This window comes from Lagenorhynchus albirostris, chromosome 3 (assembly GCF_949774975.1).
Source record: "Lagenorhynchus albirostris chromosome 3, mLagAlb1.1, whole genome shotgun sequence".
In the NCBI taxonomy this organism is placed as follows: domain Eukaryota; kingdom Metazoa; phylum Chordata; class Mammalia; order Artiodactyla; family Delphinidae; genus Lagenorhynchus; species Lagenorhynchus albirostris.
In genome coordinates this window covers 12,990,500-13,007,158 of record NC_083097.1, presented here as the reverse complement: position 1 = coordinate 13,007,158, position 16,659 = coordinate 12,990,500, and positions in this window count along the sequence as shown.

Sequence of the window (16,659 nt, the reverse complement as noted above, 5' to 3'; positions counted from 1 at the left end):
GCAACACTGCTCTATCCTAAACAGGAAAGAGATGAAGATAACTGATTGCCTGAAGTTTAAAGTGTCCTGATGCCACCATTTGGGAATAGCACCAAGAATTGCCTAACAAAGAAAGAGAAATGGCACATTCCCCATTGAGACTATAGAATTATTAGCTGACTATCACAGAGATGAAGCAAACTGGTATAGAACACATACAGCTTTATAGCAACTCTATCATCTTTTCTTTGGGATTTCTTTAGTCTCAGCTTTCTCCACCCCAAAATGAGCCTACCAAAATGGAGAAAATATTCCAGATGCTATGTGTTCAGTAGAATGTCACTTTCATCTGGTCTGTGTTATTTGGTATTTATTTTTAAACACGAATAAGCATCTTATTTGTTCTTCTGATGACTGTTGAGCACTTGGCAGCTGCCGGCATTGTTCCACACACAGTAATTCTGACAACACCCTTGCTCAATAGAACCCAGCAGAGGGCATGGGAAAATCAGCCTCCTTTGTTCGAGAAAGCATGAAATACCCAGTCCAAGTGAACTTTTATTTATAATAGAACCCAACTCCACTAATCCCTCAAAATCTATACAGTTGTTTTTTAAAGTGTTAATGATGTTAAGAGCTCAAGCCCATTGACTGCTAATCATACATTAAACCAACACAGATATGGTTCTGAGAATATTTTGATTCAATTAGCTGTTTGTCATATTCCAACTTGTGAACAGCTGTAAGTGCAACCCCTATTATAATAAGATACCGACACATTTCCTTTCTTCTTTTTTCATAATGAAAAACCGCCACCATAACAAACACTTGGAATCTCTGTACAGTAAATGCCACCAATTTAATTATGTCTCTCAGCTACCCCATTTTGTACAGGAGCTAGGGAAGTGCAAAATTGAAAGGACAGTACGACATAGGAGAAGCAATTGTTTTTATTAAAGGTTTCGCTTCATTTTGTTTTCCATGTCACTCTGCATCAGTTCAGCAATGGAAATATCTGGATTCCTGGCATTCCAGTCAGAGTCCTTTAAATGGAAAGAGCAATGATGAACCACGATAATTAATAGGTTACCCACTTCCAAGAGGAGTCGATGTTTAGGGGTTAGAGCATAGCAGGCCTTTAACTAGAACTGTTCTAGAAGTGAGGAGAGCTACAGGTTACACGAAGATTTGATTTTTCAAGTCCTTTAATTTTTGTCTTTCCTGATGAAAGCTTCCCCTTATTTGTCACTTAAGATATATTGTGATCAAGAAACTTAGGCTATGGGCAAATAAGAGAAAGAGATAAAGAGTCCCAGAGTCTAGAAAGTGTCAAACAAATAACCATCAGAGCAGCGCCACTCAAGGACATTCTGTCTGTTGGTGGTTTTCCTATGGAGGTTGTCAGACTCTGACTTTACCACCTCCTGCTAAAAGGCATGATGTAGTGTAAATGAGAAGTGTTTCCTTAATCAGTTGCTTTACTCCTGTTCTTTGGAACAGTCCACAGAATAGTGAACTAACACCCTGGATCTGTCTCATACCTACCAGTTCAGAATTCCATCACTCATGGGTTCTATGGCTGTATTGTAGAAATCAATTAATGCCAGCTTTCCTTTTAGACTATTATTGATCCATCATTCATTAACATTTGTAGGATGAGTCTTTCTAGAAAGAGTATGGAATTGTGGAATTTTCAAGCTGTGAGGGAGGCCTTAGAAATCATAGTTCAACTCTTGTATTTTACAGATGAAAAATCTGTGATCAAGAGTGGACACATGGGGTTAGCAGGGGCCCAACGCTAATTTAACCTGGGTTTTTATTTTCTTTCTTCTTCAGCAAGGAAGATGCCAGAAAACCACACTGTATCATGGGGAACAACTAACCACCCCTTGAGGGTAGAAATGGTAGGGTGCTCAGAGGTCGCAGAAGCAGAGGTGATATTCAAAAGATTACAAGTGGTGTGGTAGTCAGTGACCAAGCAGAATGGGTACTGGCCACACACCTGGAGCTGGGTTCTGGGTAACTACTGTGTTGGGCACTAAATTTTAGCTACTGAATAATGGGGATGTCTGGTGGGAACAAGCGAGGGCATTGAGCAGCCAGGGATGGGGCTTCTGGGAAACTCAAGGCAGAAGCCATATACGCTAACCAACGTAGAAGTATTTCAGTGTTTAAACAACTGGTATTCCATATCACCATGTGCCAGCCCAGCTTGAAAGAGTAGATACTTAAGGAAATGGTTGTAACTAACCATTTTATATTCCAAGGACTTAATGTGAAAACTCTTATGGCACCTAGGGGCATTGCCAGGGGAAAGGAAAGGGAAGTGATTCTAGATCTGTTGGTGGCAACAATCCTGATATCTTGTCTCACTTTGCGTGTCGGAACATGCTATGCAGGTAACTTGTACAAGAGGGTGTTACTTTGAGAGCTGTACAGAAAAGAGGACCCAGTGTCTACCGCAGGGTTCTGCTCCCCATCTGAAGGACAGCAGTGCCAGCCTTCACCATGAGAACCGCTAGAGACCAAATGTCCCAACCCCTCTTCCCACTGCAAGTGTTGGGAAGCACATCGTATATAAGACACAACTCGTCAGCGTAGAGTCTACTGGGCTGCCACCAATCTTCTTCATGGTTAGCATAGAGAGTTAAGCTAGAGCTAGGACAGATTCTGGCCTCAGGACCATCCCTGAAAACTCCTGGATACACTGCAGGAAGGGTAGCATTGCCGCTATGATGTTAGAAACTGCAGGTGGGAGGTCTCAGGTGTGCTTGCACTGGGTATGGACTGAGACCCATCCATTGACTTGTGAGGAGAGAGGGAGACACCTTGCTTTCTCAAGGTGGCATGACTAGAAATACATGGAACTAGATCCCCCATCACCTGACTTGCAATGCTATGTTCTCTTCCCCACTATATGAAAATGATACTGTATCACACTGGGACATTCCTATGAAATAAGATACAGAAATGGACTCTCCATGCATAGAGGACTACAGAACACCCATCATTAATAACTGCTGGTTTCAGGAATTTTCCATTCATCCAGTCATTTACTCCTTTCCAATGGCTCTAAAATGAGTCTGTTTCCTATACTGCTTGGAGATGGTGCTGAGTTTAGGATCTATCTATCTATAATTTTTTTTTTTTTTTGTGGTACGCGGGCCTCTCACTGCTGTGGCCTCTCCCGTTGCGGAGCACAGGCTCCGGACGCGCAGGCTCAGTGGCCACAGCTCACCAGCCCAGCTGCTCCGCAGCATGTGGGATCTTCTCAGACCGGGGCACGAACCCGTGTCTCCTGCATCGGCAGGCGGACTCTCAACCACTGCGCCACCAGAGAAGCCCATAGGACCTATGTTTTGATCACTGATTAATTTATCCATCTACCACTCTTATGTCAGGATCTGAGCTAAGCCCTGGGAATAAAAAGCTGTTATCACGGGTTCACTCCATCTGTCTTTAAGCCATGAGCCAACGAACCTCCATCGTAAGTGGGGACAAATGTAATTTTGTCATTCCATTTAACCAGCTTTTCAAATGTCATTACAGAAATTTCAATGATTCAGCGCTAGAAGGAGAAGGATTAATTAGATCAGTATACAGCTGATATACATTAAATAATATGGTTAATCAGCATATTATTAAATACACCACACTTCTGACCCATTGTCCTGAGACCAAACTTAGCAGCCTGAATTCTTCCTTCCCATAGCATGATTTAGTCTCCACAAGGCTCCTTGGTCTTTGTAGAGGGTTAATGGTGGCCTCATAAAAGATACGATCATGTCCTAATTTCTGGAACCATGAATGTAACCTTATTTGGAAAAAGGGTTTTTGCAGATGTAATTACCTTATCATCTCAAGATGAGATCATGCTGGATTATCTAGGTGCACCCTAAATCCAACGATGTGTCCTTACAAGAAACAGAAAAGGATCACACAGGGAAGAGGGTCACGTGAAAACAGAGGCAGAGGTAGAGTTTTGCGGTCACAAGACAAGGATGTCAACAACCCCTAGAAGGTGGAAAAGCCAAGAAGGCTTCTCCTCAGAGCCTCTGGAGGGACTCTAGTCCTACCAACACCTTGATTTCAGACGTCTGGCCTCCAGAACTGTGAGAGAATAAATTTCTACAGTTTTAAGCCACCAGGTTTGTGGTAATTTGTTACAGCAGCCATAGTAAACTGAGTCTTTCATAGACCTACATTCCTGTAGGTTCCCTCACCTACCCTGCATTTAGACATGACTTCAAATATTAATGGCAGTTGAAATACCTGCATTTGTTAATAACTCTTTTCCACCTTATATGATTCTCCTTGGATCTGCTGATCAGGATGAGATAACCCCCCAAACTTGATTAGACTCCCAGTAAAGCAAAGGTCATTTGTGAAGTCCTGTGCTGGTGGATAAATGTACAATCCCACTTATACATTTTGAAATACAGAAAATCAATATCAGGCCACCATTTTGGTTTTTTCAGAGTTGAGGAGGAAGGGGATATCAGGCTGGAAGCATTGTTCTGGGGCTTCCATGGTTTAGGAAGGTCTTAACCCTGATAGAAAGGAAACTCTACTTTCTCCTTGGGACTCTTTCAAGTTGCTTTTTTTTTTTTTTTTTGCAGTACGCGGGCCTCTCACTGCTGTGGCGTCTCCCGCTGCAGAGCACAGGCTCCGGACGCGCAGGCTCAGCGGCCATGGCTCACGGGCCCAGCCACTCGGCGGCATGTGGGATCTTCCCAGACCGGGGCACAAACCTCCGTCCCCTGCATCGGCAGGCAGACTCTCAACCACTGCACCTCCAGGGAAGCCCTCAAGTTGTATTTTTATTAGCAGGCTATATCACAGGGTGCACAAGGAAACTCATGTTGGGCTCAGAGCCTGGGTCAATGCTTCACAGGTAGTGGGCACTCCATAAATATTTTGTTAAATGACAGAGGAATGGATAAAGAAGATATGGTACATATGTACAATGGAATATTACTCAGCCATAAAAAGGAACAAAATTGGGTCACTTGTAGAGATGTGGATGGATCTAGAGACTGTCATACAGAGTGAAGTAAGTCAGAAAGAGAAAAACAAATATCGTATATTAACACATATATGTGGAATCTAGAAAAATGGCACAGATGAACCGGTTTGCAAGGCAGAAATAGAGACACAGATGTAGAGAACAAAGGTATGGACACCAAGGAGGGAAAGCGGGAGAGGGGGTGGTGGTGGGATGAACTGGGATATTGGGATTGACATATATACACTAATATGTATAAAATAGATAACTAATAAGAACCTGCTGTATAAAAGTAAAATAAAATAAAATTCAAAAAAAATGTAAAAAAAATAATTAAAAAAAAGAAATTGATTACATTTGTTTCTGAATCTATTTTCAGTATTCTCCACACATTTGTTCTCTCTTATGTGAGACCATTGCTGTTATTTCTCTTCTAAATCAAGAAACCAAGGACAGGCAGAGTACTATGGAAATTGAGAAGAGGACAGAATTACTTTTACCCGGAGAGACCAAGACTTTCCTGAACTTACAGGGCACTGGGTTTTTCCTTCTTGTATGGCTCTGAATGGGCTCTGCTTTGTAGTAAAGACTTGAGTGTGTGTATATAGCTGATCTCATAAATCCCTTGAACGCAAGGACGTATCTCATGGCACATTCATAACTTCCCTCCTTGCACCCAGAGCATCCATCAAAGTCCCTGCATGCGGAAGAGGCTGAAAACCCCTTTCTGAGTCAAAGCTTCCAGGTCCTCCTGATTTTCTCATCTAGAGATGGTTCAGGGGCTCTGGCTGCCAGCTGGATAGGGTGGTAGATGATGCAGGGAAGCAACGAATATCTGTGGCCTCATCATATTACATTTCTCTTTTATAAACTTTCCATTTCTGTCAGCATTATTCTTGGAGGCTTTCCTCCTCGGTGGTTAGAAACTAAGATGCTACTGCCTGACCTGGGCTGCTGTGTGGGTCATTTGAGATCTCCTCCCAAGAACAAATTGGAATGCCCTGCATTTTGTCTGTTGGTCCCAACCATAATTTATTTAAACCCAGCCAGTTGCAGTTTATTTATCTCACTTGGCCCATATTCTGTGGGATGCACGCCCCTGTGTGTTCTTGCTCTGTTTTCAGTCTCACATGCAAAGATGTTTGGCAGTTGAGTTTATCACTCTTTAAATCTGAGTCCTGCCCCTGTTAGGAGCCGATGCTTTTCAGCTATGGCTGGACTACATTGTTTTAAGGATTTAGGGGGAACAGCACACTTTTCACATAAATTTATTTTTATATTGGTATTTTACTCCTGAATTTTGAAGGAGCGTTGTCAATTTATGGGGGAAAAATTTGGTTTTCTTTCTTCTTTTCTTAATTTTTTTCTTTTCTCTTTTAGAATTTGGTTGGTCTTCTTGGATTGTATTCCATCAGATTTTTGTTTCAGGATTTTTCTGAAATTGTTATATTCTTTTTCCTTAGGAAATGCTCTGCTTTTTAAAAAAATTTTTATTTTATATTGGAGCATAGTTGATTAACAATGTTGTGTTAGCTTCAGGTGCACAGCAAAGTGATTCAGTCATACATATGCATGTATCTATTCTTTTTCATATTCTTTTCCCATGTAGGTTGTTACAGAATATTGAGCAGATTTCCCTGTGCTATACAGTAGGTCCTTGTTGGTTATCCATTTTAAATATAGCAGTGTGTACATATCAATCCCAGACTCCCTAACTATCCCTTCCCCCAGTAACCGTAAGTTCATTCTCTAAGTCTGTGAGTCTCTTTCTGTCTTGAAAATAAATTGATTTGTGTCATTTTTTTTTTAGATTCCACATATAAGTGACATCACATGATATTTGTCTTTGTCTGACTTACTTCACTTAGTATGGTAATCTCCAGGCCCATCTATGTTGCTGCAAATGGCAGAATGCTTGTTTTTATACACCGCAAAAATGCAGGCCATTTTGGTGATAATATGCACTAGGAAATTATCCTGTTGTGAGAAAACTGGCCTCTGGAGGGCACTGCGAACTTTACACCCCACATACCTTGTGGCTATTGCTTCCTGCTTAAAGTACTGTGAGTGGTTGGGTTACATAGAAAATGCTTCATTCAACTGTAAATGTGGTTATGCCTAGGTTCCCAAAACACGTGTGAGGCTTGCAATTTGAAAATAGAAATTGAGAAATGTCTAGCTAGACCATAGGTTGCTTTACAGAAGGCTGATCCATGGATGCAATGAGAGGCACAAAGTGATTTGGACCCAGAGGTTGGCTTCTCAGTTTTAAAATGGCCCTGGCAGTGGAAATGCACAGCCCAGGTGAAACATTCGATGTTTGCGCTGCCTGGTTGATCAACTTGCAGTAAATTAAGAAACGAAAACAAAACACTTTTTACTTCTGAGTACTCAGTACATATTTATTCAATTCAATTAAGTAAATGAAGATTTGAGAATTTAACTATTACTTTAAAAAATAAATAAGTTTATTATTTATTATTAGAGGAGATAACCAGTGTGCATTTAAATCATGCATAAGAAAAACTTCTTACGCTACACTCCACAGTTTATAAATACTTGTACCATGAAAACATTGTTGTAACCCCGATTGACCAAGACTCATATTTTTATTATAGCCCCCAAAGAGAAACCTAAGCCTAAGATCCATTCATGAGTAATGTCGATTTCATGGGGCAGCAGATATCACATAGCAAATTGTAAATGGATTTCCCAGTACCTCTTCTTTCACAAAATCCATTGCTATGGACTTCCCTTTCCCCCTTTTCTCCTCAATCCCTTTCACAACCAGCTCCCCTAGTCTGCTCCAGGACCAGCTAGGGAGTGAGTGAGTGTTTCAATAGCCCCTTGGTGAGAAGGTGAGGTCCTTAAGGGGAAATCAGTGATGCTATTTTCTAAGGAAGGATGTTTTCTCTGGGTAGGATAAATAAACTTTGACCTAGAGCTAAATTTTGTGGGGTACAGAACAAATTTTGGAGACTCGGTGGAGAGAAGGGGGGCTGGGCTTTGGGGGTGAACTTGGAGGTCTCGGCAGCACTCATTTGGAAGCTAGCCTTGATTTACAGTTTCCATATGCAGCCAAGTTATCTATTTATTCGGAGGTCCTGGTCCACCTCTCCAGGACACCTCTTATGGTCACAGAAGTGTCTTACCTGGTATGAGATATATCCCCAGGTGCCTCTTGAGGTAACTCTGCAGTGTTATGCCTCTCTTCATGGGGCAGACCCTTCCTTGCAGTCTCCTCAACTATAATTCAACTGCAAAGGGCTGTAATTTCTGCTTGGATTTCTGTGAGAGAGTTTTTAATCAGTTACATAAGACTTGAGAGTGAACTGCTTCCTTGAGATTAAACATATCAATATCATGATTTAATTGTGTCCAGCAGAGTGGACTGGTGCCCAGGGTGACCTCTGGCTTCTTCTTCATCAGGACAGAACTGGACATGAGCAGCTCTTGTCCCTCTGGAGGCCGCGACTCCTTCTGTGGGACTCAGGGCATTAATGGTGGGGTTCTCTTTGAATTCACCCAGAGGTGGCCTAGTATAAGGGTGATGGGTGTGGACATGGCCAAGTCTCCCTCACTCCCAAGCTCTGATCACATGGCAGGTATTCAGGTCTCTTCCACCCATTCATTCCATGACACATTCCCATAAGCTTAGCAACCTAAAACAATATAATTTTGTTAACTTACAGCTCCGGAGGCTTAAACGAGTCAACAGGGCTGCACTCCTTTTGGAGATTCTAAGAAAGGATTCATTTCCTTGTCTTTTCTGGCTTCTAAATGCGGCCCGTATTCCTTGGCTTGTGGCCTTGCATCGCTCTGAACCCTGCTTCCATTGTGACATCTCCTTCTCTGGTTCTGATGCTCCTACCTCCCTAATTATAAGCACCCTTGGGATTACATTGGGTCTACCGAGCTTATCTCCCCATCTCATGATCTTTAACTTGATTACCTCTATAAAGTCTCTTTTGTCATGTAAGGTAACATTCCCAGTTTCTGGAGATTAAGATGTGGACATCTTTGAGGACATTATTCAGCCAATCACACACCCCTTCTTCAGCTTCCCATGGTCTACGCCATGAGAGGTCCTCAGTACTGCTGAGTCTAATCTCTGGCAAAACCAAGGCATCTCTGCCTGAGTCCTTCTCATTTCTTGAAGTTTTCAGGCTCACCTTAACTTTTCTATCATTAGCAGTGGAGTCTCCTGTGCCAAGCCTACAAGAAAATAACCATCTTCTCTAGAAACGAAACAGCAGGACGGATATGTCCATTTCCCTGCCTCTCAAGGGCTTATCTCAGAAACACTTCCCTTTTGCGGCAGTGCATCCTGCCGTGTGAAGGAAACATTCGCTAAAACTTTTTGAGCCAAGCCCTTGACAGGCTGTTGCCTTCTTTCCTCTTCTCTGACAATTCTTAAAATACTTAACCAGCATATCTGTGGTTAGAGATATGTAGGTATTGCCTGTCTGGGAAAACTTGATGACTCCAGGGCAGACAACTTAAGGGTCCCACTAGCCCCTGACATTCTCCCAATCCACTCATTGCCACTCTTGCAGGCTTCTGTTAGGGTAGGTCAGCCAAGGTTCAAACATCTTTTCTCCTGGAGCTGATGTTCTGTTGCTTGAAAACAACTTCCATTTCTGGTGCATCACTATTTCTTGTGCAGACAACATGACCTTTCCTATCTCCTGTCTCTGTGTGTCAGCCACGTTTCTGATGGACGTTCCAGACTTTGGGTGATGGTCTGAGACAAGAGTGTTAAAAATATCTCTCCATGCATTCCCCTTCTCAGTTATCTCCCAGAAAGTGTGTATAGTCACAGAGAAATTATTTTCAACAACTTGACTCAGTACTTTATCCCTTTTTTCCAACCCCATTTTATCTTCTAAAGACTTTAAGTCACTCATTCTTAACATTGTCCAACTGTATTAAAAAAATCTACACTGTATAGCCATTGTTTCAAACTCAAATGACTCTCACTGCAGTGATTTTTAGTCAGTGATAGAGAATCATACTGCCGAGGATACCTAAATCCAGGTCTTGAGCTCTCTCATGGAACTTCCATGAACTGCCTCCCAATGCAGGCTACACGTACGTTTTTCTCTCTTTCATTTGTTCAATTAAATGCTAAGCACTCATTTGCCTTTTTAGTGGGCAAGACTGTATGTCACTTTTGAACCATCTTGCACAAATATGGATGCAATTTCCTGATGGGTAGGGCTTCTGTCAAGTTGCCAGGCCTAAGTGAGGAAAAGACTAAGGTCTCATTAGCTCACAAAACTTGTCATGTCTCAAGGCTACAATTGTTTTCTGAGTTGCAATGATTCCTTGCTGACCCAGATGCCGTCACAGACCTCGACGTGTTCCGAGGAAGCAAGGACCCCTCGCTAGTGCCAACTCAGCCCTGACATCTCTAGGCTTGGGATCCTGTGATTGGCTTGTGGTGGTCAGCTCCTGACTCCTCAGCCTTGCGGGCATTCCCAAGAGGGTGAGGTCTCCTTATAAACCCATAACCATCACCAGCTTTATTTCCAGAGGGTCTTCTGAGGAGGACCAAATGCTTGTGCTTTCCAAACTTGGATCTGATTATACACTCTTTCCCCAATCAACCTTCTGCCCAGCTTCTCGAGAAAAGTTGTGATTCTAAGTGGTGCTTTGCTTATCTCAATAGTGGCTACCAACGTGATGCTAAAGTGCCTGCACCTACTCATCTAGGTGAGCTACTCTTAGTGGATCTAAGTTGATGTCCCAACAACTCTTTTATAGAGCAAAAGGTTATGACACATGTAAATTTGTTCAGTGAGGAGGCTTGAACCCCTTTCTCTTCATCTCTTCCCTGCTCAATAATTAACTCCTTAATGAGCAATATTTGCTCAGTTCTATCACTTTCTAGTAACTTTGAATTATCAGAAAAATTATGTCTGGTTTTAAAGACTCAGTCCTGATCACTGAGAAATTTCAGTCTCATATTTCACTTAAAACCTTCCTTCTTAGAGATCCTAGGAGACTTGGGGCAGTGAAGGAGGGTGGTGTTTGATCTCCAACACCCACTTTCCTTTTCCCCGGGCTTTCCTGCAGAGCAGGGAGGAGGGAAAGGGGAAATGGTTCTCCTTATCTGTCTGCATGTATGAGGCTGCAATCTTCCTTGGTTGAATATAACTTCTGCTCTAACTCATTGTCTTTTGGGGCAATGAGGGAAGGTGGTGGCCAGGTCTCCCGGGCCTTGGAGACTATTAGTGAGATTCAGCTACCTCTAATTGATTATTAGCTAGCAGCATCATACTGCAGGCCTCTTAACAGGGGTCTTTTCTGTCTTTAGGCTACCTTCATCCCTAGCAAGCCTGTATCACACTATCTCCCAGCCTTCACAATCTTATCTACCATCTCAATCTCCTAACAATTTGCAGGATCTGCCTTCCACATCACTCAGCAACAAGGAATGGAGGAACAACCTTGCTTCTTCTCCACGTGGTCATACCTTACACAATTTCTCACTAATGCAGGTTTCCCTGAAGGAATAATGGGTGAAGGTTAGCAAGCATAATGGCCAAGCAGACAACTACCCATGGAATTAAATGTGTTTCTCTTCTTGTCGATAACTCTTAAGTTATCTATAAGTAGATGATATGAGTCTTCCTTCCTAGACTATGGAAAGTGGAATAGCTTCTCTGTGTGAACTCTGTATTAAAGATGCTAAAATTATATAAAGTTAAACTTTAATAACTCATCCTCTCTACTATCCTGCCCTACTGCTTTTTATTTATTGTATCTTTAATTGCATAGTGGTATTTATTTATCCTTTCATATTATTAAGTATCTTAGTCTTTATTTTATGGGGTCTGGATACTCTGTCTTCCTGAAGCTTTACCACTTTCAAATAATAAAAGAATATTCTTATTTGTTTCCCTAACTTAAATTTCCTGACTTAAAATTTAGATATTTAATCCAAATGGAATTTATTTTTCTGTATGGTGTGATGTAAGGATTGAAACATACTTTATCCATTATGACTTCATGAAATTCTGAATCTTTTGCAAGATTTGCAATTTTCACTAAAATGGATTTGCCTAATTTTTACATTTTGTTTTGTACTATACTCAGGATCTGCCTATCAGCTAAGAAGGGCTAATGCTGACAGAGAGACTGACATAATTGGAGGACAAGTGGATTAAAAAAGAGAGATAAGAGAGTATGTTTCTCAGTCCCAGCACTTTAGTCAACACTTTTGGTTATGATGATGTCTTTCTTCTATATGTAATCTTTTAAATGCCTACTTGGTTAAGGAGGACCCTGTACCATAACACACGAGCGATGAGGCAAGTGAAATTTGCAAAGTAAAAAGGGCTGTTGCTCCACAATCAGTTTCGTTGGGTGAAAAGTACCACCGAGTTTGCTTCTGAAGTCATGTGGGTGCCATGAAACCTCTCCAATATTTGGAGCAGAGGAGACAGGCATGTTGCACAACATGGTCCTAAGATTCTCTAAAATCTCGAATATTCAGTCTATTATTCAGTGACTTCCCCAAGTGGAAAAAAAAAAAGGCTCTTTAACCTCAGGCAATAAAATGAATCATACAGATAGAAAACATATATCTTGGCAGAGGAGAAACTTTGGTATATATGTACTATGTTAAAGAAATTATGTTAAAGCTACTACTACATTTTTACGTTCAATCAATAAATACCAGTGGAGTTTACCTCAACTGGTAAACTAGTTGCATCACCAAAGCTTTGCATCATCAAATTGCAAAGCTAAATAGAGAGGAGAATTCAGAGGTAAATAATAAATAGTCATCATTTTATAGCGTTCTCTTTTCACAAAGAGCTTTTTATTTTCTTGATATGAAGACAGAACCTTTATTTATGAAACATCAAATGACTCTGCAGGAAAATAAATGTCGTGAGAGTGATGGATCATTAAAGGCAGTAATGACGAGGAGCAGCCTCATAGAGGAGGTGAAAAGTCAGTGAGTTCTAGAGGACCAGAATGCACAGGAAAAGGAGCAAAGGCTATTTCAAAAGGGAGGAACATGAACAAAACAAGCAGATGGAAATTCACAGGTGTCATCTTTTTATCTGATTTGACTTTTCAAAAGTCAGAGGTGAGGTAAAAATGCCATATTTTGCTACAAAATTGGCATGAAAAATAGGACTTTTTGTTCTATAAGCATAATGAATATCTATGAAGATTCCTTTTTTTCCAAATTTGCTCTAAAGCATATTTTTTCTCTAAACAGAAGCTGTCTGATTTGCTCAGCAGTGTAATAGATCCTCATCTGCTTTATTTTTAGTACCTTCTCTAGCTTTACAGAGAATGAAAATAATAGAGGAAACACACCAAATATAATCTTAAAGGCACAGTTCTTAGAAATTTAAAAGTTACAGACTGCTCCAAAGAACAGATCATCTCTGAATATACCATGTGACAGACAAGTCCATTCAACATCAGGTATTAGTAAAAGAGGCTTAAACAGAAAGCAACAGAGTTGAAATAATGATAGAGTCAGCAGTTCATAAAAAGAGTTTCCATGTTTATTCACCATGCATAATAATGCTTTGAATGCACACCCGAGTTGGTCTGATCAGCAAAGTTCCTTTTGGTTTTTTTTTTTAATTAATTAATTAATTTTTAACATCTTTATTGGAGTATAATTGCTTTACAGTGGTGTGTTAGTTTCTGCTTTATAACAAAGTGAATCAGCTATACTGATCCTTTTGGCTTTGAACGGCATATTTTCTTTGCTTTTCGCAACTCAGTGAGTTTCTACCTTGATGATGCATCCTTTCCCCACTTTCAGATCTCCTGACAACTAGGCAAGCCCTTTGCAACATCGTGGCTTTTATACTATTCTCCTTTCCTCCCTTTCCCTTCCCTGCTGCCCAGACATCTCCCCACCTATTTTTTGTCTCCTCCAATACCCTCTGACCACATGCCAATTCTAATTCTTGGAACCACTTCCCAACTAATGTACAGCAATTTCCCCTACCCTAGCTCCATTTAGAGAGTCTCTGAGGAAAAAAATGCCCTGCGAAGCATTTCAGCCCCAAGAATGCTGCGTGGCAGCCCTTTTTCTGTACCGGTTTATGCCGTTAGGCTGAAATAATGGGGGAGGCATGAATAATTCTTTTTCCTGGGTGCCCTAGGAACACTTAAGGTGTCATGCCATTCATGCAAGATTACCATAGAAGAATTCTCTCTCCTGAGCTGTTTTGTCCCCTGCAGGACACATCAGTTCCGAGAATGGCTCTGGGCCTCACAATTCCAATGTAAGTTCTCCCTTTGGATATACCTGCTTTGTTCACTTTTCTAAAACCAGCAGCCTCTTACTATTTTTCCCCTCAAGTTCAATATCCAGGCACAAAGGTTAATGGTGGGAGCTTACAGCTGTTCTGTTGGGCTCATTCTTGAGTATGTACACATACAAAGCATCCATGGGCACTAATGAAATCACTGGAGGCCTGGGCCTTTATTTCAACTCTTAAACCTTTGGTGAGGTTTGGCCCGCTAAGCTTGGGTTTTTTTTTTTTTTTTTTTTTTTTTTGCTTTACGCGGGTCTCTGACTGTTGTGGCCTCTCCCGTTGGGGAGCACAGGCTCCAGACGCGGAAGCTCAGCGGCCATGGCTCACGGGCCCAGCCGCTCCGCAGCACGAGGGATCTTCCCGGACTGGGGCACAAACCCGTGTCCCCTGCATCAGCAGGCGGACTCTCAACCACTGCGCCACCAGGGAAGCCCTAAGCTTGGGTTTTTTAAATGTCCCCTTAAACCAAACTGAATCCACACTCTGCTGGCAATTCCCACAAAATCTCTTACCCTGGTCAGAATAAAATGTGTAGTAGAAATTCTCAATGTCTCTCATTTGGGAATGTAGAACCATTTCTGTTTTTCTTATTTGGAATGAGTGACTAGAAAATCAAAAATTGTTTTTTTAGTCCACAAAGCAGTAAGTTTTCAGTTTAAGCTATCCCCAAACACACTGTTTCTGTAAACCTTGAAATGTTTTGTAAGTGAATGCCAAATAATTAAATAAGTGAAGTGTTCCTGTGCTCTGCATTACTCTTCCCTTCTGGACAGGCACCAGTGAATCTGTACAAAGGGACCAGTTGCGGCAGTGGAGGGGAAGGGCGGTAAGTTAGGGTTGTCGTTTCTCTACCAGCCACTCTCTCATCTATATCATCATCGTTTTTACTTCGTCATTCAAGAGCTCCTGTTCCGCTACCTCCTGCACTGTTGGTGGGAATGTAAATTGGTGCAGCCACTATGGAGAACAGTATGGAGGTTCCTTAAAGAACTAAAAATAGAGTTGCCACATGACCCAGCAATCCCACTCCTGGGCATATACCTGGAAAAGACGAAAACTCTAATTCAGAAAGGTACATGCACCTCAATGTTCGTAGCAGCGCTATTTACAATAGTCAAGACATGGAAGCAACCTAAATGTCCATTGACGGATGAATGGATAAAGAAGATGTGGTACATATAGACAATGGAATATTAGTCAGCCATAAAAAAGAATGAAATAATGCCATTTGCAGCAACACGGATGGACCTAGAGATTATCATACTAAGTGAAGTAAGTCAGACAAAGACAAATACTATATGATATGTGGAATAATAATTAAAAAAAGACATAAATGAACTTATTTCCAAAACGGAAAGAGACTCACAGACACAGAAAGCAAATTTATGGTTACCAAAGGGGAAAGGGAGGAGGGATAAATGATCAGTTTGGGATTAATATATACACACTACTATATATAAAATAGATAAACAACAAGGACCTACTATAAAGCACAGGGAACTATATTTAATATCTTGTAATAACCTATAATGGAAAAGAATCTAAAAAAGAATATATCGGGCTTCCCGGGGGGCGCACTGGTTGAGAGTCCGCCTGCCGATGCAGGGCACACGGGTTCGTGCCCCGGTCCGGGAAGATCCCACGTGCTGCGGAGCGGCTGGGCCCGTGAGCCATGGCCGCTGAGCCTGCGCGTCTGGAGCCTGTGCTCCCCAACGGGAGAGGCCACAAAATGAGAGGCCCACGTGCCGAAAAAAAAAAAAGAATGTATCATATATATATGTAAAATATATATATAAAACGGAATCACTTTGCTGTACACCTGAAGCCGTGTAAGTCAACCATACTTCAGTTTTTTTAAAAAACCTTAAAATTAATTAATTAATTGAAAAAAAAGAGCTCCTGTTCCTCTGAAATACAGGCCATGCAGCTATAATTGCCTCCTATGTTTCTTCATCGCTGTCTGTTGACCTCCTGGTCAGTTGTTCTCACTGAATACTTTAAGACCTGATCCACTTACTTCTTCTCTGACAATTCTTAAACTGCTTAGCCAGCGTATGCTGTTGTTCTGTAGGTTATGTAAGTTGCTATGTATGCTAGAGCTATGTAGGTATTGCCCATCTGGAGAAACATGACCTCCAGGTGATCTCTTTTTACTCCTGCGTGGCAATGCCATGTAGACAGTGCATTTGGAGATGCAGCCTTGCCTCCTTAATTCCAATGGCCTTTTACTCTTTTGGTCACTCACCATCCCTAGGCTAACATCCTAGATCGGGTTATCACCAAACGGAATGTCGCCTCGAGGCATAGGTACCTGAAATTTCTCTTATCTTAAAAATAAGAGCCCTCCCTTGATTCTCTAGTTATACTTCAGACTTG